The sequence below is a fragment of the Alligator sinensis genome, unplaced genomic scaffold (assembly GCF_000455745.1).
Source record: "Alligator sinensis unplaced genomic scaffold, ASM45574v1 scaffold257_1, whole genome shotgun sequence".
Lineage (NCBI taxonomy): Eukaryota > Metazoa > Chordata > Crocodylia > Alligatoridae > Alligator > Alligator sinensis.
Window position 1 is genome coordinate 316,612 of NW_005842263.1, and position 26,008 is coordinate 342,619.

Below are 26,008 nucleotides of genomic sequence, written 5' to 3' on the forward strand. Positions count from 1 at the left end.
CTGGTTGCTGACTGGCTACTGGGGGGCATGTGCACCACCCCCCAACTCAGGTGGCACCAATCATCCATGATCCAGCACATCAAAGCAGATTTGACTTGTTTTCATGCTGAGGAAATAGTGGCACTGCATTTTGAAATAAAACAAATTCAATGTGCTTTAGTTCAAAGTGCACCACTGCCATTTTCTCAGAGCATGGATGCGCTGCACCACTGGTACACATGACATGTGAATGCTTTTAATTATCACAGCTTGTTAATTAAAAGCACCCGGTGCTGCGTTGGAAACATGTAAAAATGCCCTAAGTGACCAGCTTTTGGTTCTTCATTATTTCTTTTCATTAGTAATCACCTCTAAATAGGCTCTTACAATTCTGATCTGTTTAACACAGTTAGTGAGGCATTAAAGCTCAAGACCATTGGTGAAACAGGGGTCCAAGAAGGGTTGTCATTCCTCAAGGGAGCAATCCTACAAGCGCAGAAGGAGACCATCCTATTGCACATAAAAGGGTGCAAAGGGGCCAAGAAGCCCTCTTGGATGAACAAGGAAGTCCAGGAAAGCCTAAGGGCAAAGGAAGGGGTATACAGGCTGTGGAAACAGCAGGTAGCTACCAAGAAGGACTATAGCTCCCTGGCTGGCACTTGTAGGGAATCAGTTAGGAAGGCCAAAGCAAGATTAGAACTTGGGCCGGTGACAAAAATTAAGAAAACAAAAAGTCCTTCTTCAGGTATATAGGGAGCAAAAGGAAGGTGCAGGAAAACATAGGACCCCTACAGGACAAACTATGGCAATTGGTGACAGAGAGGGGTGACAAAGCTGAGCTCTTCAATAAGTTCTTTGCATCTGTATTCCTAGACACAGACCAAGACAAATCTCCCAATTATATCATAGACAGATACAGGAGGGACACCAGCCCACCAACTGTTAGCACAGACTTAGTGAAGGGGCGCTTGGAGGGGCTGGGTGTGTTCACATCAGTGGGCCCGAATGAACTTCATCCAAGGGTGATGAAGGAATTGGCCAGTGGCATAGCAGAGGCACTGGCATAGCTGTTTGGGCACTTGTGGTGTTCCGGTCAGGTCCCAGAGGACTGGAAAAGGGCCAATGTGGTTCCTATTTTCAAGAAGAGGAGGAGGGATGAACTGGGAAACTATATACCAGTTAGTTTCTCTGCTATCCTTGGGAAAACTCTGAGAAAAATCATTAAGGATCACACTTGTGGGAGCCCAGCAGGGAGATAATGCTGAAAGGAAATCAGCACAGGTTCATTGCAAATAGATCCTGCCTGACTAACCATGTTTCTTTTTATGACCAGGTCACAAAATGCTTAGACACAGGAGTCGAAGTAGATGTCATCTACCTAGACTTTAAGAAGGCCTTCAATATGGTATTGCATTCTGTTCTCGGAAATAAACCGGCAGGCTGTGATGTAGATGATTACACAGACAGGTGGGTGGCAAATTGGGTTAGGAGTCACACCCAAAGAATGGTCGTGGATGGGTCGATATCAACCTGGAAAGATATGGGCAGTGGAGTCCCACAAGGCTCAATCCTTGGACCGGTGGTATTCAATGTCTTCATCAGTGACTTGGATGAGGGTGTGGAGAGCACTCTGTCCAAATTCACAGATGATACCAAATTATGGGGCAAAATTAACACAGCAGAGGGTGGGGAATGGATCCAGGCAGATGTGGACAGGTTGGAAAAATAAGCAGAATGAAATAGGATGCAGTTCAACAAAGACAAGTGCAAAGTGCTGCACCTAGGCAAAAAGAATGACCAACACACTTTGCAGGCTGGGGATCACCTTCTCAGCAGCACAACAGTGGAAAGGGATCTTGGCATCATAATTGACCCCAAGATGAACATGAGTCGTCAATGTGATGAAGTGATCAACAAGGCTAACTGCACTTTATCATGCATTAGCAGATGCATAACAAACAGGTCCAGGGAGGTGATGCTTCCCCTCTATGCGGCACTGGTCAGTCCGCAGTTGGAGTACTGCATTCAGTTTTGGGTCCTGTACTTCACGAATGATGTTGATAGACTTCAAGAGGGACCCAGAGAATGTTGACAGGATTCAGAGGAGGGCCACTCATGTGGTTAGAGGCCTGCAGGAAAGGCCCTACAAGGAGAGACAGAGGAACCTAGATTTCTCCAGCCTTCACAAGAGAAGGCTAAGAGGTGATCTTGTGGCTGCCTATAAATTCATCAGGGGAGGGCAGCAGGGAATAGGAGATGCTGTATTTACTAGGGCACCCCATGGAGCAACTAAGAACAACGGCCACAAATTGATGGCGAGCAGATTTAGGTTAGACATTAGAAAGAAATTCTTCACAATAAGAGTTGCCAGAATCTGGAATGGGCTTCCAAGGAAGGTGGTGCTCTCCCCTAGTTTGGGGTCTTCAAGAGGAGACTGGACAAGCATCTAGCTGGGGTCATCTGATCCCAACATTCTTTCCTGCCCAGGGGTTGGACTCCATGACCTACTGAGATCCCTTCCAACCCTAACATCTATGAATCCATGAAACACTGGTCTGCAAGGTGGCACCTGCATTTTGTTTTCCAGTTTCCTAATGGTGTTAGAATACATTTCCTCAAGTAATCTATGGAGGTCAAAGATCAGAGCCAGTCTAGTATTGATGTTCATCACAATGGCTGCTGAAATATAAATGGCAGAGAAACTGGCTAGTCATGTAATATTTCTCTAAGGGCTTTTAACTATTTCAGTGTTAGTGTCTCTTGGGTTAAGTACAGTGGTTCAAAAAGCCTGAGGCAGAATTGATTTAATCTTCATAGGTTTTTCTACCTGTGTAGATTGGACCAATAATGAACTGAACTGATGTTCAGTGTTCCCATGGGTAAAGCAGCCTGGGCTGTGGCTACTGAACACATGCTCCCACACCTTGCAGGCAGCCAGAAGGAGGGGAGAGCCAGCACACAATCTCTCCTCAGATCACCCCCTTGCCAACCCAGCCCCCTGTGCTAAGTCAGGGGGTGAGTGTGAAGGAATGCACCCTCAGCAGAAGTCTGCATGGGGAACCCCACAGGGGGCTTCTCCCACCACACATAGCTGGCTGGGAAAGCCTGAGTCTCACCTCCTCACCAGCTCAGCCTCTTTAAGAGGTTGGGGTTTGAATATACCCCCTGGCCTGGCACCAGTCCCCACCAGCAAGAGGCTAGCAAGGGGGTGGGGCTGGGGCTGGGTCTTTCCCAGCCTGGCTCACTGGGTTGTGGGTGGAGGGAAAAGCTGCGTCATGGGGGCTCTCCATTCAGACCCTTGCTTCAGTGGGGCTGGTGCCAGGTCAGGGGTGTGTGTTCTGCAGACCTGGGCTAGGGAAGCTTGGGGGTCCATTCCCCTCCCCACCATCCTGCCAGGCTGATAGGAACAAGCAGGAATCAGTCTAGGAAGCAAAGGCTTTACTCCCTCAGGTCTGTGACAGCTGGGGTTGGGGCCAGCCCTGCTCCACTGGAGCAGACAGCACAGCCCTGGGCTGCAAAGCATCCTGGTATGCTGGGACTGTGAGGTCACTTGAGTTGGGAAGGGATCTGGGACAAAAGTTCCATAAGCTGGTTTAACTTAAATCAATTAAGTCTGATATTACATCTATCCAGGTTTATCTTAAACCAGTTTTGGCCATTTTCAAAGTGGTCTATGTATGCTGAACTTCTGTTCTGTTACAGATTTAAACTGGTTTCCGATTACTTAAACCAACTTATGTGTAACTTCTGTCCCTAGTCTTGAAGTCTGAAAATCACCCCCACAAATAAAATAGTACTAAGGCAATGATAAAATCCACATTGTCCATCAGTTTCTTTATATGAGGAAGATAATATCTTACGAGAAACTAATATAGCAACTTCATTATAATGTGACAAAGTTTCTGTATATCGGGGAAGACTTCCTGGAAAAGCAAACAATACAAATATAGGATAAAATTTAGTTTGTGATCTAAGTACAAAAGGTGAAGATCTTGGGCATTGGATTTTGGGTTTTTTTTTTGTTTTTTATTCTCTTTCACTTTTTCTTTCCAATTTTTTTAATCATTCCCTGCAATTCATTTTTCTCTCTCAGTTTCTCTGGTGCTGTTTTGTTTTGTTTTTTCATTACAAGGTTCAAGGATAGTTTATAGTAAGTACATTAATCTCTGGTAGGTAGAGTCACTGGGCCATATTCTGTTCTTAGCTTCACTAATATGAATTCATAGCATGTACTCTAGTTAAATCTTTCAGAATTATTTCAGATTTATATCTGAATAGCAGAGATTCAAATCTGCTTCAATACAGTATTTCTGTTATGTTTTAGCGCTATTGAGTCTTTGGTTTCTTCTTGGGCTAATGCATCAAATCTGTAATAAAAATAGCAGTACAATGATTTAGAAGAGGCAAACAATCTCCCTGGAACAGCATTCCTCTCTGAGACATTTATCTCTGAGGTATGAAAGTTTAACTTTAAGGGTATGAATTTTCTTATTGAAATGAATGCGTGAACAGAGAATCAGGAACTTATACCAGAGCATTAAGATTTATTGGGTTCTTGAACAACACAAAGCTATAGACAGGTCAGGAAAGATTTGGACTCTTCCTGAAGAGAGTTATACAAAGGTTTATTTTTTACATGTTTCCTTAATGACAAAACAAATTAGCTGCAGTATGAAAATGTTCATATTTCCAGTCAGTGTAGAATGACTTTTGGCACATTAATATAACCTTTTTACAACTTATTTATATTAGGCAATCATATTAGCTTATGCATAAGCCATATGATTAACTATCCAAATTTGCAGTCTTAATTTTGCTAATGCTGTGTAGTGCATGTGAAATAGTGTTGCCCACATATTAACCATATGAAATTGTCATTCTCTTCAGCAGGGATTCTGAGTAAGTCAGTGACAATCCAGACTTCCCATTTGGCCCTGTCTCATCTCAAAGTCACCAGGTAGAACAGTAGCTAGCTCAGATGCATTTCCAGGACTTCCTAAGAGAGATGGGAGACACTCTTGCTTGCTTTGAGTTTTTCTATGCTTTGACTTTTTTGCAGGCTATTTGATAGGTCATCTCTCATGTATGTATGTATGCATGTACATATTTATTCAATGTATAAGCCTCCCTTCCCAACAAAGGCTCAGGGCAGCTTACAGTAAGACAGACAGAACAACTTAGAAGGGAAACTAACTTAAATAAAACAAAATAACAAAATAAAAATAAAGAGATCCACTGAACAATGTCTTGGTTTAGTTCTGGTTGCTAAATGCCTACCCAAATATTGAAGTACCCAAGTACTTTCAAAAGATGTCCAGACTCAGGCTCACATCAGTCTTGAGGCAGGGAGTTGCAAAGTGTTGGAAGGCTGGGGTTATGTATACCTGATGACCCACCATCGTCAGAAGGCAGGCAGCCATGTCCTGCACCAGCTACAGCTTCTGGACTGCTTTCCAGGGCATCCATGTGTAAAGTTCATTGCAGTAGTCTAGCTTGAAGATTATAAAGGCATGGATGATAGTGACCAGATCAGAGTTTGAAAGAAGGGGTTGCACCAGGTGACATGGTGAAATGAATTACTAGCCAGGAGAGCTATCTGAATATCCATGTTCAGCACCCCAAGCCTATGAACTTGAGTGACAAGGGAAAGCTGAATTCCCTCCACCTAATTCAAGCAGTCTGCCCACCACATCTATCTTGTTTGGTTTCAGTGTCTATTGTTTCACCCATATCTAGTCCCCAACTTGGCCAGGTACTAAAGAGTATGGCGACTATGGGGCTCATGTCAGAAAAAAAAGACAGACAGACCTAGATGTCATCCACACACTGATGGCACCCCACTCCAAATGTCCAAACGGTCTTGCCCAGTGAGCACAACAAGATGGAGCCCTGAGGGACCCTATAGAAAGGGTCCTGAGAGGATGAGGGGCACTTACCCGTCACCATCCTTTGGGACTCCTTTGTTAAGAAAGAGGGGAACCAATTTAGAGCTGTCCCAAGAATATCCACCAGGTTGTATAAATGCTTTACCAGCACTTCATAGGTAACTGTATTAAAGGCTGTTGAAAGAGTGAATAAGACCAACAGAATACAAGTAATGCTGTCAATTATCCAGGTGAAGATCATCGACCAAAGCCCTGAATGAAATCTCTATGCTATATCCAGGATGTAATCCAGATTGTCAGGGGTCCAGGAAACTGATGGTGTCCAGACAGACCTGAAGCTGTCATGAAACAATCTGTTCAGTGACTTTCCCCCAAAAGTTCATCCTGTCCTCCTGAAGAGAGGTATTTACAACTCCTGCTAGCCCTCATCTGCCCGGAATGGATTTTCAAAGGCAGGATAAGCAGAGGTTCAGGTTACAGCTGGTTATTCTCACATCTGCAAGCATACCCTCTCCATCAGTGAGTGATGGCAATTTAAAATGATCCATATACACAGATCAAAACTGGATTCCCTGAACCCAAAATTCTGAGGCTTCAGCAAAAGTGGTAGTCCCCAAGCCATGCCAGAAATAGGTGATTTGGTCTGCAAAGTAAGTTACAAACTCTCCAAGGTGGAGTGAAGTAGACTCAATTTTGGGGCAGAGAAAATCTGCAGAGATAAGCTAATGTCTTCTAATCACCCAGGAAGGCAGAGTTGTGTCTGCTTTTAGACTGTTACCTAGGAAAGTGTGGATAGGCCACCAAAGGACAATAGCTGTAAACATCTAGAACCTGCATGGACAAAATCAGGAAGGCAAAGATAAAGAACAAGCTGCACCTGGAAAGGAGCTTAAGTACAACAAGAAGAGATTCTATTAGTAAACTGGCCAGAAAAGGACCAAGCAAGTTATAGGTCCATTCTTAACAAATCAGGGGGAACTCTTAACAGAAGATGGAAAGAAACCTCGATTTCACTGTTTCAAGCTCAAAATGAGTCAAAACAGCATTGAAACAAAACCATCGGTGAAATTTTGCAGTCTTAATAACACTCTAACCTGCCACAGGGGAAGCAGAAGAACCATGGTAGGTAATGTCCTGCTTTTATAAAACCCTTTTATTATTTGCCATTTATTTCCAAATAAATTGAGCTGCAGCCAGATACCTAATAAGTATTATCTAGATAAGGAAGGGGGTAAGCTGAGGGATAAGATAACCAAACGAGATGGTCAGAGAGCTTTTGATAGAACTGAATGACTTCAAGTCAGCTGCGACTAATGAACTTTATCTTAGTTTACTGCAGAAACTGGCAGAGGAGATCACAGAGTCCTTGGGAATGACCTTGAACTCCATTGCTACAAATACAAGGTGCTACAGTTTGGGAAAAAATAATAAAAAAATACAAATATAAAATGGGTGACATCTGGTTTGATGACAACACTATGGAAAAGGTTTTGGACATCTTGGTAGATCACAGTCCCAATATGAGTCTGCAGTATGATGCAGCTGCACAAGCAGTGAATATGGTTTTAGGATACATCAGTCGAAGCGTTAGGTACAAGACATGGGTTGTGATAATGGCACTGGATTGGCCTTATCTGGAGTACTGTGTGCAGTTTTGGGCTCCACATTTAAAAAGGATGTGGAGAAGTTATAGAGGGTCCAGAGGTAGGCAACAAAGATGATAAAAAGCTTGGAAACCAAGTCACATGAAGAGAGGCTAAAGGAGCTAGGCATGTTCAGCTTGCAGAAAAGTCACTTAAACAACATGATAGAAGTCTTCAAACACTTGGAGGGCTGCTATAAAGAATGTGGGGGGGAAGGACACCTCTTGTCTCTTGCTGCAGAAAGGAGGATACAGACCAATGGCTTGAAATTTCAGCAAAGTACGTTTAGATTGGATGTGAGGAAAAAGTCTTCCCTGTTAGAGTAGTAAGACAGTAGAATAGATTGTCTAGGGAAAATGTGGACTCTCCACCACTGGAGTTCAAGAAGAGGTTGGACAGCCACTGATCACTGTAGCTCTGCCTATGTTCTACTATGGGTGTTTCCCATGCTTCTGGGCTTTGCTGGTCGCCCCCACCCTCCTTTCTGCAAAAATATATAAGGGTTTTTTAAGCTTCCCTCAGAGGCATTGGGTTTTGACTACAGCCAAGGATGGGAATTTTGACAGGGGTGACAATGCTGCTGGGACCAAAGCCAGCCTGGCTCGGTCCTGTCTGGAGGGTCTTTTCCCTCCTCTCAGACTGATTGCCATATTTGGGGTCAGTAAGAAATTTTACTCCATGGTCAGATTGGTGCAGCTGGTGGCAGTTTTTATCTTACCCTGTAGTACAAGGGAAGTGGAGGGTGAGAAATGGCCCTCTACCTGGGGGATATCTTGAGCATATATTGATAAAACTTTATAAAAGCAGGACATTGGCTACCATGGTTCCTCTGCTTTACCTGTGGCAGGTTAAAGTGTTATTAGGACTGTGAAATTTCACCGGCTATTGTTTTGATGCTGTTTTGACTCATTTTGAGCTTGAAACAGTGAAATCAAAATGAAATGAAGGGCTTTGAAATGGCCTTGAAATGAAATGAGAGTAGTCTTTTGAGTTTTGAAGCTGAAGCTGGGCTTGCCTGCAGGGAAACAGAAAGTAAGAAGAGGGAGGGGGGAGAGTGGGGAAGGACTTCTCTAATATTGACTGACTGTTTGGCTGCCTGAGATGCTGCTGGTGCTACTGTGCTTCATAGTTTCATAGTAGCTAGGGTCAGGAGGGACCTGAACAGATCATCTAGCCTGACCCCCTGCCACAGGCAGGAATGAATGCTGGGTTCACAAGACCCCAGACAGATGATCATCCAACCTTCTCTTGAATTTACCCAAGGTAGGGGCAAGGACCACTTCCCTGGGAAGTTGGTTCAAGATTTTGGCCACCCTAACTGTAAAATACTGCTTCCTGATCTCTAACCTAAACCTATTCTCCATCAGCTTATTACCATTGTTCCTCATCACCCCAGGTAGTGCTGCAGAGAAAAGGGCTCTACCTATTTGCTGTTGATCTCCCCTAATGAGTTTGTAGGCAGCCACCAGGTCCCTCCTCAACCTCCTCTTGCTGAGGCTGAACAGGTTCAGGTACCTCAGTCTCTCCTCGTAGGGCCTGTCCTGCTGCCATCTCACCAAGCAGGTGGCCCTCTCCAGGCTGGCCACATCCCTTTTGAAGTGCGACGCCCAGTACTGGACACAGTACTCCAACTGCGGCCTGACCAAAGTCGCATAGAGAGAGAGTATCACTTCTCTGGACTGGCTTGAGATGCACCTTTGGATGCATGACAAGGTATGGCTGGCCTTGCTGGCTGTGGTCTGGCATTGGCGGCTCATGTTCATCTTGGAGTCAATAATGACTCCAAGATCCCTTTCCGCCTCTGTGCTTTCAAGAAGGGAACTCCTCAGCCTGTATGTATGCTGTGGATTCCTTCTCCCAAGGTGCAGCACCCTGCATTTGTCTACGTTGAACCCCATCCTTAGTAAGCTGCTACTTACTAAGTTATTACCTGTTGTTATTTAAAGTGGTGGACCAGTTGAGGCTGTACGGGAGGACAAAACCTCACTGGGGCACACTACCATGTTGTGTAGAGGCCCCAGTGCCAGTGAGGGTGCGCCTTAACAGGCACACACAGTCAGACGTCACAAGTTTTGCTTGTCAGCAGCTTGATGTGCAGTTTCCCAAAAATCTCTGCACCTATCTCCTTGAAATCTGGCAGGCTTTATGGCCTCAGCAAGGGCTACCATGCCAGCTGTTTTAACCCCCCTGTGCCTTCACACTTACAAATGACACAAGTTTAGCTTTCATGATTTTGAGGTGCAGTTTCCCAGAAATCCCTATACCCATCTCCTTTAAACTTCACAGGCTTCATGCCATCAGAAGGAGCTACCACACCTGCCACTTCCAATCAAATATGCCAAAAAATGAAAAAGTTATAGACAGTTTTGTGCTTCCCCATTATAGCCTATGGGTGAGATGTCAAAACAGCGTCGAAACAGAGAAACTTTTTCGACAAAACAAAACTCAAAACAAAACACTGTACCGGTGAAACGGCAAAACAGAAGTCAAAATGAAATGGTTGTTTCATACAGCCCTAAATGTTATGCCTGTATTGTGTTGGAGTTGATGATAGTCTTATGTAAAGTTCAGATTATGAGTTATATGGGGATTGCATAGGGATCCTGTTTCTCAGGCAGGGATTTGGACTTCTCTATAATTTTATGATACTATGAACTTCATTTGTCCCTGCTGTAGCCTGAGGTCATTTCTCCTAGTTCTGTTCCCTAGAGACAGAGTTCCCATAGAGGCCCATCTCCATTCTTTCTATAATCACACTTCAGTTACCTGAAGGCTTATCAAATCCCACCTGTGTCTCCTCCTGTCTAGACCCAAGTTGTTTCAATATTTTCTCATAAGGCTTGCTTTCCAAGTCACAAATTATTTTGTTTTCCTCTGTGCTAGATTTTTTCCAGTCTATCCCCCACTGAACGCAGAACTCCAGGTAAGACCTCACCAGTGCTGAACAGAGGAGAAGAATCACTTTCCTTGATTTGCAAGTGACACTTATTAAGTTACCAAACAATGCAGGATGCAGGACAGCATCCTGGAGAGCCTCACTTAATATCTCCTCCCACTTAGACATTGAACCACTGAAGACTACTTACAGAGCATGATGATCCAACCAGTTACATATCCACCTGACAGTACTTTTGTCTAGTCTGTATTTCCTTAGCAGGTTAATGAGGATGGTGTGGGAGACAGTGTCAAAAGTCTAAGTTCAAGGAATTTCACATCCACTGCTCTCCTCCATCCATAGAACCTGTGGATCCTAGATCCTGATCCTAGAAGAGATTCAGGTTGGTTAGGTATGAGTTCAACTTGGTGAATCTATGCTGACTATTCACCTTATTCTCTTCTACATGCTTCACAATATGCCTCATTCTTCTCTAGATGCTTCCTTAATGACCTGCTCTGATGACCAGCTCCATGATCTTTTAAGGTATTAAGATCAGGCTGATTGATCTATAATCCCCCATATCCACCTTCTTTCTTCCCTTAAAGATGGGCACTATATTTGCCTTTTTCCCATCTTCATGGACCTCACCCAACCTCCAGGATTTCTAAAAGATAGACAATAGCTCTGAAATCACACTACCTAATTCCTTCAGTATATCCCATCTGGTCCTGTTGACTTGAAAACATCTAGCTTCTCTAAGTAATCCCTAACTAATTCTTGTATTACTCTGGGCTTCCTGTTTCTTTCACTTTCTTTGCTGCCAACTGCAGTCAGCATATGGTGGCTGCCCATATTTGTAAAGACTGAAGTAAAAAAGGCATTAAATACTTCAAGCTTCTCTGCATCATCTGTAACTAGATTGCCTTCTGAATTCTGAAAGGGACTTGTGGCTTTTTTGGTCTCTCTCTTATTCTTTCCATGCTTATGTCCTTTGACAGTTGCATGTCAAATTGTGCTTTGGCCTTCCTAATGTTTTCCTTGATTGTCATTGCAATATTTTTATACTCTTCTTTAGTACTATGACCATGTTTCCACTTTTTATAGGATCCCTTTTTGGGTTTCAGCTCATTGAAGAGATTGCTCTCGAGCCAAACTTGTCTCATTACACTTCCCATTCTTCCATCGCTTTGGGATAGCTTTCTTCTGTACCCTTAAAAGGGCTTCCTTAAAATGCAGCCAACTTTCCTATGTTACTTTTCCCCTCAGAGACCTGCTTTCCAGGGAATCCTGCCTGCCAGTTCCCTGAGTTTAAAGTTTGTTTTTCTGAAGCTCAGTATTCTTATTCAACTGCTCTCTTTCCTTCCTCCTCTTAGGATGATGAACTCTATCCTTTAATGGTCAAGGTCATGCAAGTGACCTTCCACCATCACTATTTCTAAGCAGTAAGTCAGGATGACTTTCCTTCTTTGCTGTCCCCTTTACCACCTATATCAAGAAGTTATTGCTAACACACTCCAGTCATTTGCTGGACTGCTTATGTGTGCTGTATTTTCCATCCACTCCCTGTAATTCAAGTTCCCCTTGAGAACCAAGTCTTGCAGTTTAAAAGCTTCTGTCACTTGTTTAAAGAAGGCCTTGTCCATGGCCTTCCCCCTGGTTTGGAGACGTGTAGTAGAAAGCAACCATGACATCCCTCCTGCTGTTCACCACTCTGACTGTTACCCAGAGGGTTTCAACAGGCCTCCATTCTACCTCATACTGTACCTCAGAACATGTGTGTATCACTTATATATATATAGGGCAACATCTCCTCCTCACCTAGGGTCAGGGTCAGAACCACAGATACTTCTTGCCCTCTGCCATGTCTGACCCCCACCTGTCCTTTCTGCTCCAACCTCAAGCCCCACATTCCACACCACTAATGGTGCCATAGCTTATTTTTCAGTTCTTGCCCTGCTATAGCCCAGGACGCAAGCTGTGGTCATGGCAGCACTGGGGCCAGAACCAGGGGCAGGGCCAGGGGTGTTGCTGCTGTAACTAATGCTGTGCATCTTAGCTGGAGCCAGAACCCTGGGTTGTGGGGCAGATATCATGTGGGGAGGAAGGCACCAGGGTGCACACACAGTGGGTTCCTGGGGTGGGGAGGTCAGGCAGCTAGGAGGACAAGTTTTGGGGGGAGATGGGGTAGGGGGCAAAGTGTGAAGGGATAAGGGTAAGACCAGTTAGCCCCCATGCTCCCTGCTCCCTACTGCGTTGCCCTACCACCTGCTTCATATAGAATCTATATGTTTTCTTCAATTTGGAATCACCTTGGAGTCAGGTAAATATGGTAAATATATGTATAATGTAAATAGATACAGATATATATCTATAGATCCAGATCTATAGATATAATTTTTACATAGCAGTATATAAAGTGGCATGTGTGTAAATTTCATATAAAATACCAACAATAAATTTTATAAAGTGAGTTACGCACACACACACACGTGCATACTAATCTGTTAAAAAATTAAACATTTTGAGATTCACTAAATTTAGCCCAACTTGTATTTCATACACACTGGAATAAGACATACACATGGTATGTAATGCTATGTGTAAATCTGGCATTTAAATGGATCCTTCTTAACAGAACAGCTGTTGGTAACACGGGTCCACTGAAATAATAATTACTATGGTCTCTAAATGTGCCTCAAATGACATACAATGCCAACAGAGGAGGTAGAACTAAAATATCTGAGATGAAATGCAATTAAAATTATATTGCAGTAATGAAAAGCATCTTGCATAAATTCGGAATAGATGCAGGAATTTCAAGTAAGAGGAGGCACTACACCCATACCGTATTATGACACTATTATTGGAGTTTAATAAGCTACACTGTACTCCTCTGAAAATACTGCAATACATGAATGCAAAAGGATAAGTTTAATTCCAAATTGGGTATCCTTTCCACATAATTGTATGATTTCATTTTAAAATGAAAATGTACTTACAATTCTTGTAGCAAAGTTCCAAATAGTTTAGCAATATAATTGTACTTTATTTCAGACAGCTCCAAATAACTGGAGCTCCCAGAGGTGGCAACTTCATGCAGTTATGTTGTACAAGGTGATCAAAAGTGTCAAATATTTACCATTCAACAATGCATTTTTAATCTAGGCTTAAACTAGAAAATAAGTTAATAATAATTTCCCAAGAATTTTCTTTCTATTTATAATACAGCCATTTATAAGACAGAATTAATATCTTGATAAAAAGAAAAGGGGTTCCATACATTTTAATTACCCTTTAAATAAAAATCCACAGTAAAAGAAAAAATATATTCTTAAAATGTTATTTTAATGAATATATGAAATTAGAGAATTTAATGAATATTTTAATTTAGATTAAACGAAATTACACATTTCTATATATTATGTTACAAGGTATATGTATTTATATGTGTGTGTATTAATATGTGTATATATGAGAAAGGGAGAGAAACGAGATTTTATGTTCATAGCAAATGTTAGAAGCTTCAAAAGTATAATCAATATATTGATGTCTAGTTGCTATAGTATGAAAGTTCCATTGAAACCAAAATTAAATGTCTGAGTTTTGGGTTTTGTAATCTATTCCTCTGATACCTAATTTTTATTCTTGGAATAGAACCCATGCTTCCCACATGTCAAATGAACACCATAACCACCAGCTTATTAGTTATTCTTTCTTAGTTTCTTCTGGTGGAGGTATTTTATTTTCTATAAATAATTTAACATTTCCTATGATACCAAATTCAGATTTCTATAGCTCACTGGTTAAGGTTAGAGCTAGCCTAGAACCTTTTTGCCCCATCATGGGAAAATTTTAAAAGTCCATAAATATTCCTGTTATGTAGTGGACAGGAATCCAAAAGCACTAAAAAGAAGAGTGAGACCTCAACCACAGACTGATCAGTAGCCCATTGGTTACATAGACTCAGCTGCCATGAGAAAGCACTAGTTTCAAGTCTTGTTTTAAGTCATACCAAGGACTCAAGGTTATTTCTCTAATCCCCAGATGAATGGTTATTCTGGAAAGGATTTTCCTCAACCTTTCTTAGTGAAGTTGTTCCACTTTAAATAAAGAATTAAATATTCATTGACTCAGAGTCTGAGAGACTGAATGACTATAGCTCAGTAGTTAGGAAAGTAAGGGGAAGACCCAGCTTCATTATCCCATGCCACTGTGTTGAATTATGTATAGAAAATAAAATAACCTCGAGAAGAAAAGCTGAAAAAGACTAACTAATACCTTGGTGGTTGTGGCATTCACTTAACATGTGGGAAACAGAGGTTCCATTCAAAGAATAATAAGCTGAATCTGGGTTTCCCACATTCTGGAAGATGACCCTAAGCATTTTTCTATTATTATTATTATTCTTCAGAAATTCCATTGTGTATCTGAGGAACCTTTCATTAGGCAATTTGTCAAAACTGGGACATTCCCATATCTCATTTTGTTTTGAGTAATTAACATTTGCACATGAAAAACCATGCTCAAATCAGGATCCAAACATTCTTTTAAATTATGTCTCCTGAACACTAGGCTTCATTGATACCTGTTTGCTTAGAGTAAGAAACCATGCCTCCCATTTACCTATGCTCATGAAAGTGGCTTATGGTAAAGATAGAATAGACCTACTGACCACCCTTAGAGATGATATCTAGAAAATGGTATTTAGAGATTTACTTTTGAGAACTGGAGTGTAGGTAAAGTAAATATTGTATTAGAACAATGGTCCATGGCAACAGCAAGGTTTACTTGATTTATAAAAGGCTGTTTGTGAGTTTTCTTCAAGGTACACTGTGTCTGACACAGCAGACACACAGGCTGGGAAACTGAAGATATATATCACAATGTTCCATAACATGAAATAAGGGCCTCTTCAGCATTGGCCCTAGGCCACGGTGTCCAGGTGCAGAGCCCTTGGGATTTCCAGTTTTGGTAGATGGACCAAATTAGGAGGAGAATCAGAAAAATCCCAATTGAGGATGTGTGCATGTGATGGGTTTGTGAAACAAAGGAATATGCTGACAGGTCAGAACATGGTCAGTATGATGACCACAGGGAGACCAATCAACAGTGCCAAAAGATAAAGAGTCAAAGGAGAGAAAGAATACAAAAGGAGAGATTTCAGAGCAGCAAACAGTCCCCAAGAGGGGAACCGGAGGCTACTATAGACAGAGGGCATATCACCAGCCTGTCTCACCCACCCCACTGAGGAGGGAGGGGGAGGAGAGGGAGGGGCTTGGCTTCCACCATCCAGGCTGGTGACATCTGGCATTCAAGAGAGAACCTCAGAGTGAAGCTTCTATACTGATCAGGCATACCTTGACTCTGTGAACCCTGGGACTGATAGATATATAATTGTTTGCATTATTCTTATCTGCTATCACTGTGTATCAATAAAATTCACTTATTATCCGATGAAGAGGTCATTGTTGGTCTGAGGGTTTGGATCCACCCAGAACAAGGTACCTGGATCATAAACCCAGTGCCAACAAGGTAGAGTATTGGCCATGACATGTTTAAGAGGATCACTGAAAATGCTGTCACGACTGACCTTGACCCACAGAAACTGAAGTCCATTTCTGTTGCAACTAGAAGGTAAGAAGTATATCTTGCATATACCTTAACCATCTCCACTCCATGCATGTCCCTTTCTTTTCCTGTTTGTGAGTAGGGAGAAAAAAAATCTTGTATAGTGGCTGGCTTGGATGTAGGCACTATTATTACTTCTCACTGTACTTGTTTCTCTTTATTCACTGATTAGACACACCTTGCCTTTTTACTTTCTGTTTCAACTATGCAAGGTAATAGAGAGTCAGGGCCTCAGTGAGCAAAATCTTATAAAACATGAAATGTCAACATGTGTCACCTACAAGAACTTCATTGTTTCCTCTCCTCGGTATTTCTCAGTATGTTACCTTATGCAGGAGAGAATGCTTGTTAAATAGGGGCACGCAAGAAAGTAAATGAGACAAGAAAATAAATGAGTATTTACTACTGAGGGTGGAGAAACAGTACAATCCTTACTAATTGGTTATGATTGAGGTTTAATAAACCATTCAACCTGTTACATACCATAGATTTGCCTTGTCAGCTGAGTTCTTGAAGTTGACTGGATGTTTAATTCCCAGGGTTGAATAATGCTTGAAATGCAGTAAAATTGCCTAGAAACTTATAAAACACATTGTTGGGATTTAAGTGCAACATGGCAGGTGAACTATTACTAAATACAATGAATGTATGCATTGATTATAGTTATGCTGGCATGAAAAGAACATCATGCAAATGCTCAGCTGACTTTTAATAGCTCAAGTGAGATAAGTATGTACATGCACTAAAGTTTCTTAATGCCATAGAATCATGTTCTCACTCTACTGCTCAGCATGAGACCTCATAAGTGATAACATGTACAGTGTTATTAACAAGGGAAAGAAAACACATTTCATATTCACTAGCATCCAGAGTTTTAAGGGCTTTTTGAGCTAGTGTATTTGCCATACATGGTATTTGTATGTGTATAGGGGGGTTATATGTATCCAAATTGCATTAATCTTATAAACCACTATGGGATGTTCCAGGGAATTTTAAGTTAGGCATCCTCACTAGAAGAACTGGATTGTAATCTAATTAGTGAAATGTGATGATTATGGTGGACAAGATTTTTTTTAAAAGTGCTTAATATTTATGTTCTTAAAGTCAGGTCTACCTGATAAACCAAAGGACCGAGTTTCAAAATGGGACACCCCATTCCTTCACCTTCCCTCTGCAGTCCAAAAAACTTGATCTCAGCTAAGTGCACTGGAGAATATAATTTGGGGTGGGATTGTTGGGTGCTGCATTCTTCTGTGACAATAGGTCTATCATATAATCATAAAATGTAAATCTATCATTTTTATTGAACCAATTGGAGCCTTTTTGTAGTAAAGTTCTAATATTGCATTATACATAACATTCAAAATCTGCTATACACAATCCTCTTTAAATATACATCCAAGATTACTACATATTTAAAATATGGGTTTAAATATGATTCAAACTAACAACTACATATTTAAAATATGATTCAAACTAACAACTCTATATTGTGATTGTCCACTTTTACTATAAAGTTTCTAATATCTTAGTTTTGATAGGGGTTTGTATTCCATAAAATGCCTGGAATAAATTAGTTTCAATTATGAGGTGAATATTCTATATATATATTGTGATTGTACATATTAGGGCTGTGCAAGGCAGCAACATTTCATTTTGATTTCAGATTTGCCATTTCAAAGGGACAGTGTTTCATTTCGGTGTTTCAAAGCACTGTTCCATTTCATTTTGCTGAAACTGTTTTGCTGTTTCAACACGTTTCAGTGTTTCGCTCATAGGCTATAACAGGGAATCGTGAAAATGCCTATTCAGATGAAAACAGCAGAGATGGTAGCCCCTTCTGAGGCCATGATGTCTGTCAAGTTTCAAGGAGATAGGTGTGGGGATTTCTGGGAAACTGCACCTTAAACTGTTCATAGCAAAACTCAGGATGTGTGTGTGGCTAGCTACACATGTTGATATCAGAACAAACTTCCCCCTCCCTCTCCCTAGTTTGTATTTCCTTACAAGCCCAGCTTTGAAACTCACAACACTTTGAAATTTTCAAAAGAATTCAAGTGCCCTCGTTTCGTTTCAAAGCTGTTTTCAAGCCTTGCATTTCATTTCAGTTTTGGTGTTTCGAGCTCAAAATGTAACATCTTCGAAATGGAATGTCTGTAGAAATTTTGCACAGCCCTAGTACATATGTCTTTTCATTTCTATTAATGCCTAACCCTTCCAGTTCCCATAGAAGGTCTGTACTGAACTCTGTGAGTAAGCTTCCATTTCACTAGAACTAGAGCAACAGCCCCGCTTTTTGTGGAAATGCACTTTTTAAATCCAACTTTCTCTGAATCTCTTCTGTTCATCTCTAGCTACAGGGTGCTCATTACCCTAAAAGTAATTCTTCTGATAGAACATTTCAGCAGAACATTCCCTTCTGTAGGCTAGTATTACCAAAATATAAATTGCTGTACCAGTCGGTACTTTATATATTATAATTTACTTAAGCTGATAGATTGTTATATTTCTGTCTTTTCATAACAATTTACAATAGCATAAACTTTATATTTCCCATTAGAATTTGAGAGCTATGAATTTCAGTGCAATTTATGTTGTAAATTGTGTTCTTATTCATCATGTTTGTAACACCTTAGGTTACATTACACCAAAAGGACAAGACTATAATATGCTTACACAGGCTGATCTATACTTTAATTCTTAAAAGAATGTAAGGAGTTCCTGAATGAAGTTTCCCTTCCAAAAGGATTTCCCATTAGGAGGCCTTATTGGAGCAATTTAGGATGTCAACAGGGTGTACCCAGGCTCTCTGGGATATAGCATGTAGATGTGCCCAAGACAGAACCTTGCAATACCCAAACTGAGATGTCCTTCACATCTGGCGGCAAACCATAGGTAAATGCTTTAAGCTGAATTTTCAACCAGTGAGATATCTAGATTAGATTTCTTTAATTGGTTATGAATAGTGCCTGATTTAAATCACAATGTTCTCATTTTTCATGAAAATTGTGAAATTAAGTAAATTTCATAAATACATGTGATTTGTAATGAAAAACAATGGTATGGCCACTTATTTCACTGCAACAAGATGGCTGGTGCTGGCTGGGGAATGCTTAGCATCCTCATGGAAGTGGGAAGGGGTTGCAAAGGGACAGGGGGAAGGAGAGATCTTGGAAATGGGTAGGGGAAGGACTGTTTGCTCCTCTGGGTGGGCATATTGGGCCACCAGAGGTTGCAGATGGGGGGAGAGAACAATCCCTTCCCTACTTGGTTCCAGGTCCATCTGCCAAGGCAGCCCCCAATTCCCTGCACCCCAGTTTTCCCACCCAGAGAAGCAAAACCTTCCCCTACCCAACACTAGGGCTTTCTTCCTAAAACAGCCAGCCTTTTCTAGTGTAGCTGGGGTGGGGGAGGGGAGGTCCATGGACTTTTCAGTGTCAATCAGAGGCCCTGGGAGCAAGGTCAAATAAACCTGACCCTAAATTTCCCCCTTCAGCCAATCAGGGGGCATGGGGGCAGGCACCAAAATCTGGCCATGAAAATGGTGGCCCCCACTCAATCAGGCCATGATATTAACAAGCTGGGTCCATGATTTAAACCAGGCCCTAGTTATGAGGGTGTCATGAAGGCCAGTATCAAATACCTTCACAAAGTTGAAACATATCATATCCTTTTTTGCCCCTTATAATGCAGGCTGGTGAGACTGGTGAGGCTGTCATAAATGATATTGGAGGAGATTAATTTGATATGATCTGTTCTTGACAAACCCTAGCTGGCTATTTTCTATCACCTTAATATCTTTCAGGTATTTACAAATTGATTGATTAATATTTTGTTCCAATATCCTTCCAGGAATCAAAGTAAATTTTGACTGGCCTATAATCTCCAATTTTTTTTAAAAACATAGGTATTGTTTCTCGTTTTCTACTTCCCTGTCCTCCATTCCTCAAAATTAATCACTATTGCCTCATAGACTACTTTAAGTTGTTCCTTAATCATTCTAGAATAAATTTCCCCTTTGAAATGTATTCACCATAAAAGATGCCATAGAAGATGGCAGCTTCTGCCATCTTAATATAAACATTTTTTTTAAACTCCTTCTTCCCCTTTTCTGTTGTGCAATGTTATCACTTGATTAAAATTATGATGTATCTGGTCAAGATTAATCTTTTGATTTGAAGCAAAGAAATAATTGAATACTTAATCTTTCTTTGTATCATCTATTATTGTTATATCACTGTGGCCACATCTAGATGACACACTGACTGCACAGTTGTTACTGCATAGTAGCATCCCCACAGCAGCATCCCCAAAATGACTGCACAGTAATTGGAGTTACTGTACAGTAGTGTCCCTGAGCAGCTTTTTGGTGATGCTGACTGTGCAATACTCATTACTACTGTGCAGTGGTGTCACAACACACCTTGTGCCACATGACAGAATGGTGCAGTAGTAATGAGCTACTGCACAATCACATTACTACTGTGCAGTCAGCGTGTCGTGTAGATGCAGCCTGTGGGGGTTAAAGTAGCCCAGGGAAGAGACTGCAATATAGCTATCATGGCTGATGATTTTCTTCTTCTGAGTAGGGAACCAAACTGAAAACAAACTGCTTGAAGAGGCACACATAGCTACAACATTTAAAGAAACCACATAGCTACAAAAATTAAAACAAAAGCCTAGAAGCCCAGTGGAAGAGGGAAGCCTAGCCTAGAAGCCTAGTACCTATGTATCAACAAATGAACAATACATAACAATCATTTGCCCTCCTTCTCTATTTTATAATTAACCTATATTTTCTTTTGTCTTCCTCTTACTTCTAAAGTATTTATAAAACCATTTTTGTTGCCTTTTATATCCCATGATAGTTCAAATTCATTTTGGGCTTTAGCCTTTCTGAATTTAAGCCTGTGAGCTATTTCATTATACTCATCCTTAGTCACATGTTGTCCTTATTTTCAATTTCTTTAAGACTTTAAGATCTTGAAAATCTCCTGATACTGCCATCATGGTCCCTTATTACACTTGTTATATCTTTCATATACATTCCCCTTGTGCTTTAATATAGTCTGTTTCAGTCATTACAAGCTCTGAAACCTGTTTCTCTCTTGGATTATCTTCCCAGAATAACTTACCAAGTATGGTTTTCTTCATTAAAAAAGTGAATTCTATCATCTGAGATCACTTCCACCCATATGATTTTACACCCTTAGATTCTTAGTTATTTCCTTCTTATTAATTAGAACCAAATCTAAAATAGCCACTCCCCATGGAACTGCTTCTCCCTTCTGAAACAAAGTTTTGCTGAAAGCATATCAGGAATTTGATGGATGCAATGTTGTTTTTCTTTATCATCAGGACCTCTACTTTGGATACTTTGGAAAAACAACAAACAGTCATCTACCTCTCACCTCCTGTTTAGGTGGTCTACTGTAGATGCCTATTATGATTTTTTTTTTCTATTTCCATCCAGGGACATTCAACCAAATTCCCTCTCATGCTTCTTGGACTTCAGAGCAATAATATGTAATTATAATATATAACACACTTAAAACAAATTTTATATGAGACTTCTTCCTCTTTTCTTTGTCTGTTATTCCCATTCTCTTTATTTCACATATTCCTGGCATTTGTGTATAGACATCTCAGGTTTTCATCACATGGCCCTTTTATTTGCAGCCTTATCTCTTACTACCTATTGCAACTTCAACTCTGACCCCAGTAGCTAGGTCAGTTTTTGTACTTCCATATGAATTTTTGTCACTGCTTAGTTTAAACTCTTTCTCACTAGCTGGGCAAGTTATTTTTCTATTCCTATGATCTTCCTATTCTTTGGCAAATTGGATCCTCTTGCCATACTTTTTACTTTGTGGAATACTGTCCCATGATTGAGCACTAATGCTATGACAAGTATAACACAGAGTGTTGATACAAGAGTTTCATTTTCCCTACTCTCTGTGCTACTATGTATTCATTAATATATGCATTTGTCTATCCTTGCATGGGCCTTTGCTGTCAACTGGGAGTATTTAAAAGGACACTACCTGTGCCCCTGACTTCCTCACCCATAATTTCAGGACCTTATTATCACTTCTGTTATACTTGTCATAGCATTCGTGCCAATGTGGATGAGCAGCATGAGGACAGAGAGCTGGATAAACCCTTTCACCCTTTCTCTGATTTCTCAAATTTTGGCTTCAGGTAAATCAAGTCCAACCCCCTGCCATGGCAGAAAAAAGTACTGGGGTCAAATGACCCCAGCAAAGTGTTCATCTAACCTCCTCTTAAAGACCCCCAAAGTAGGAGCCAGCACCACTTCGCTTGGAAGTTGGTTCCAGGTCCTAGCCACCCTGACTGTGAAGTAGCGCCTCCTGATATCTAGTCTGAATCTACCCTCTGCCAGCTTGTGACTGTTATTTCTAGTAACCTCCAGTAGTGCTTGGGGGAACAGGGACTCCCCCAATGCCTGCTGGTCCCCTCTGACTAGTTTGTAACAGGCCACTAGATCCCCCCTCAGCCTTCTCTTGTGGAGGCTGAACAGGTTCAGGTCCCTTAGCCTCTCTTTGTATGGCCTGCCCTGCTGCCCCCTGATCATGAGGGTGGCCCTCCTCTGAACCCTCTCAATGCTGTCCCCTTCCAACCCTACCAACTATGAAACTATTACACTTCCTGGAATTATAGTTTGTGTCACAAATAGTTACCTCTGCCCTGCTCCAGACACCATTACTTTACCTTTTTTTTTCTTTTTGAGAATGGCTGTTATGAATTTACTACTCTTGGAATATGAGATGTTATGGATTTCCTACTCTCATCCCCACCCCTCCCAGACCATAAATCCAATGGCTAAATGCAAAGGATACTGAAAGAATAAATATATTGGCAATGAGTCAAAATTGCAGCCTTGAATCTAAATCCTTTCCATTTTGGATCCAGAATCATATGCTTCATTCTTTCTAGTCCTGCACCAGAGATTTGACCTAAGAAGGTCAAAATACCACAAGCTAAGCTGTTATCAAACATATGGTGATGAAATCTCACAAAAACAGCTCAAAGAATTTTGGTATCAATGAATATCAACCATTAACCTAAACCTCATGTGGATCCAAATACTGCCTCCCTGGTCTATCACTAATTCAAGGGTATAGTCAGTATGTTAGTGAGTTAGTTTGCTATGACATTTCCTAAAGCTACATTCCAAGAGCATCATTTCATAAGGTCATATGGCTACCTCAGAGAGTCAGCTTAGATTTTTACTTTAGGAAAGGCTGGCTTACAATGAACACACATCTATTATCTAGCAGATGTCTGTGGTAAAATTTAAAAATGTACAGATGCAATTGGAATGAGCAGGGAATCAATTATAAACCACAAAAGTTCTTTCAATCCCTGACTCTAATTACATTAATTATGACCAAATGGAAGTAGCAAAAAATGCTATACACAATATTAGATAAAGCAGTCTACATTTTGGCAAAAGAAATTTGAATACAATCCATTTTAAAGTCAGTGTTTAAATACACTACTCACTTGTAAGTGTTGTGGAAATGAACTCAGAACTCATGGTAGATGTGATATCTTTTATTAGACCAACTAGATTTTTGCAAAAGAAATAAATCTTTAATTGCAAGCTTTTGGGCACAAGCATCCTTCTCAGGCATAGGAGAAAAGATTGTAAAAGTTCTCCTGGGTAGAAGTGAAAGTTCATATTCAACAGGACAGTTGAAGGTGTGGTAAAATCTCCTGTGTGGAACAATTCATTTTATATGCAGATTAGGCTCCTTCCACTTCAACCACATCTTCAACTCTCCTATCAAATATGAACTTTCACTTCTACCAGGAGAACTTTTACAATCTTTTCTCCTATGCCTGAAGAAGGGTGTTTCTGCCTAAAAGCTTGCAATTAAAGAATTATTTTTTTACCCAAAATCTAGTTGGCCTAATAAAAGAGATCACCTCTAACATGAGTTCTGAGTTCTTTTGTCTCTAGACCAATATGGCTACAACCTGGACACCTGACACAATGAAAATGAACTAGTATTTTATTTATTAGAATTTCTATTTTTATTTTATTTTATTTTGGTCACCAGTTATGTACCAGTAGCCAATTTATCTATTACATTGGACTATATGTCCAATGCAATCCTTGCTTTATTTGTTTATTTAGGGTTTGGCCTCAGATCTCTTGGGTTATGTATTATAATGAAATTATTTAAATGGTTTTAATTCTGAAATACAAATGATACATGAAACCTAACCAAAAATAGGGGTGTAGGTTGTAGCTGTGTTGGTCTAAAGACACAGGCAGACAAGGTTTTTTGGGTGAATCTGATATTAGCCAACTTAAATAGTTGGATAACAATTATTAAGCAAGCTTTCGGGTTCAAAACCCCTTCGTCAGGCTAAGGAAGTTTCTGCAGTTGGTGTGCCCCCTTCCTGGATGGAATGAAAAGTAAAGAAGCCAGAGGCTGGTCTAGTATGCTTACAAGATAGGCAGTTAGTGAAAATGTAGATTGAGGAGTCAATGGGTGAGAGACAGGCTGGGGGGGGGGGGGGGAGGGGGGGGGAGAGAGAGGCGGGGGGGGGGGGGGAAGAGAGAGAAGGAAGATGAACAGTGGAGAGATACCTGGGGAGTCAGATGTCAGGCAGGTTATAATATGTCATAAATCCAATGTCTATATTTAGTCCATGATTTTTAGTAACCAGGAGGCTGATGAAGTGGAGTTTGTAGGCTTGTCAGCTGTCTGTTGACATGCCTGGCTTCACTACTCGCTACTGGGTCTCCTGGGGTCTTGCATCCCCTAGGGCTCAGGTGTCTGGAGATGTGCCTGGCCCTCTTGCCCACAATGTTGTGGGGGCTGGGTATATTAGGGTGCCCCTATACATCTTTCACTGGGGAGATTAATGGTCCTGGCATTTGAATGACACCACTCCCTCCCCCATGGGCAGTTCCTCCAGGCCTTCCTACCCCAGCAGGGTGCAGTTTCAGGTCATGCCCAGGACCAAGAGCCCTCTGCCATCTCCGTAGCTCCTTCCCTTATCTCCAAGATGTTGTGAACAGCAGCCCAGCCAGGTGATGCTGCTCCCTTGGCTGCAAGCAGCAAATTGCTGCCTCTCCCTGCCTTGCCTAAGTTTGAAAATGGCCGCCTTAGTCAAGCACCTGCTGGCTGCCTGCTCCAGGCCTTAAAGTGGCAGGCACCAAAGGTGCCACTTTGGCAGGCACCAAAGGTGCACTGCCACAGTTACTTGGGCTTCTGTGCATACATGAAAACAACGCAGTCTGAACAGGCAGTCATACAGTTCTTATCTCTGCTCTGCTGTGATCCAGAGTGGAGCTGTAGCAGAATTTATACTATGCTGAACTCCACAGAAGGGTATGGTCAACTATGTATTATTGGAGCATTCTCAACTTGTACAGAATTCAGTGCATGTCACAGCAACTGCTATCACTTTTGCTTAAGGATGTTCTGACCATCTTCTGTAACTGGTTATAATACTCATTCAAGAGACCTAGGTTCCTACCCTCCCCAGACTGAGGGGATTCAAATCCACATCAAACTGAAAACCCTGACTATGTGGGTGGGGCAGATCTACAACCTTCTTGTTGATGTAACTGGACTATTATGCAGCTAGCAATATGAAAGTCATAGGACTCCAGTTCTGGGTGCCGCACTTTAGAAAGGATGTGGAGAAGCTTGAGAGATTCCAAAGGAATGCCACACACATGATTAGAGGCCTAGAGACCAGGTCATATAAGGAGAGGCTGAAAGACTTTGGACAGTTCAGCCTGGAGAAAAGAAGACTAAGAGGGGACTTGGTGGCAGCCTGTAAGTATATGAGGGGCATATATCAAGTTCTGGGGGTGTCTCTATTCATCAGTGCCCCCCAGGGGAGGACAAGAAACAATGGGCACAAACTGATTGAAGATCATTTCAGACTGGACATAAGGAAAAACTTTGTTACAAGTCAAATGTTGAGGGTTTGGAACAAGCTCCCCC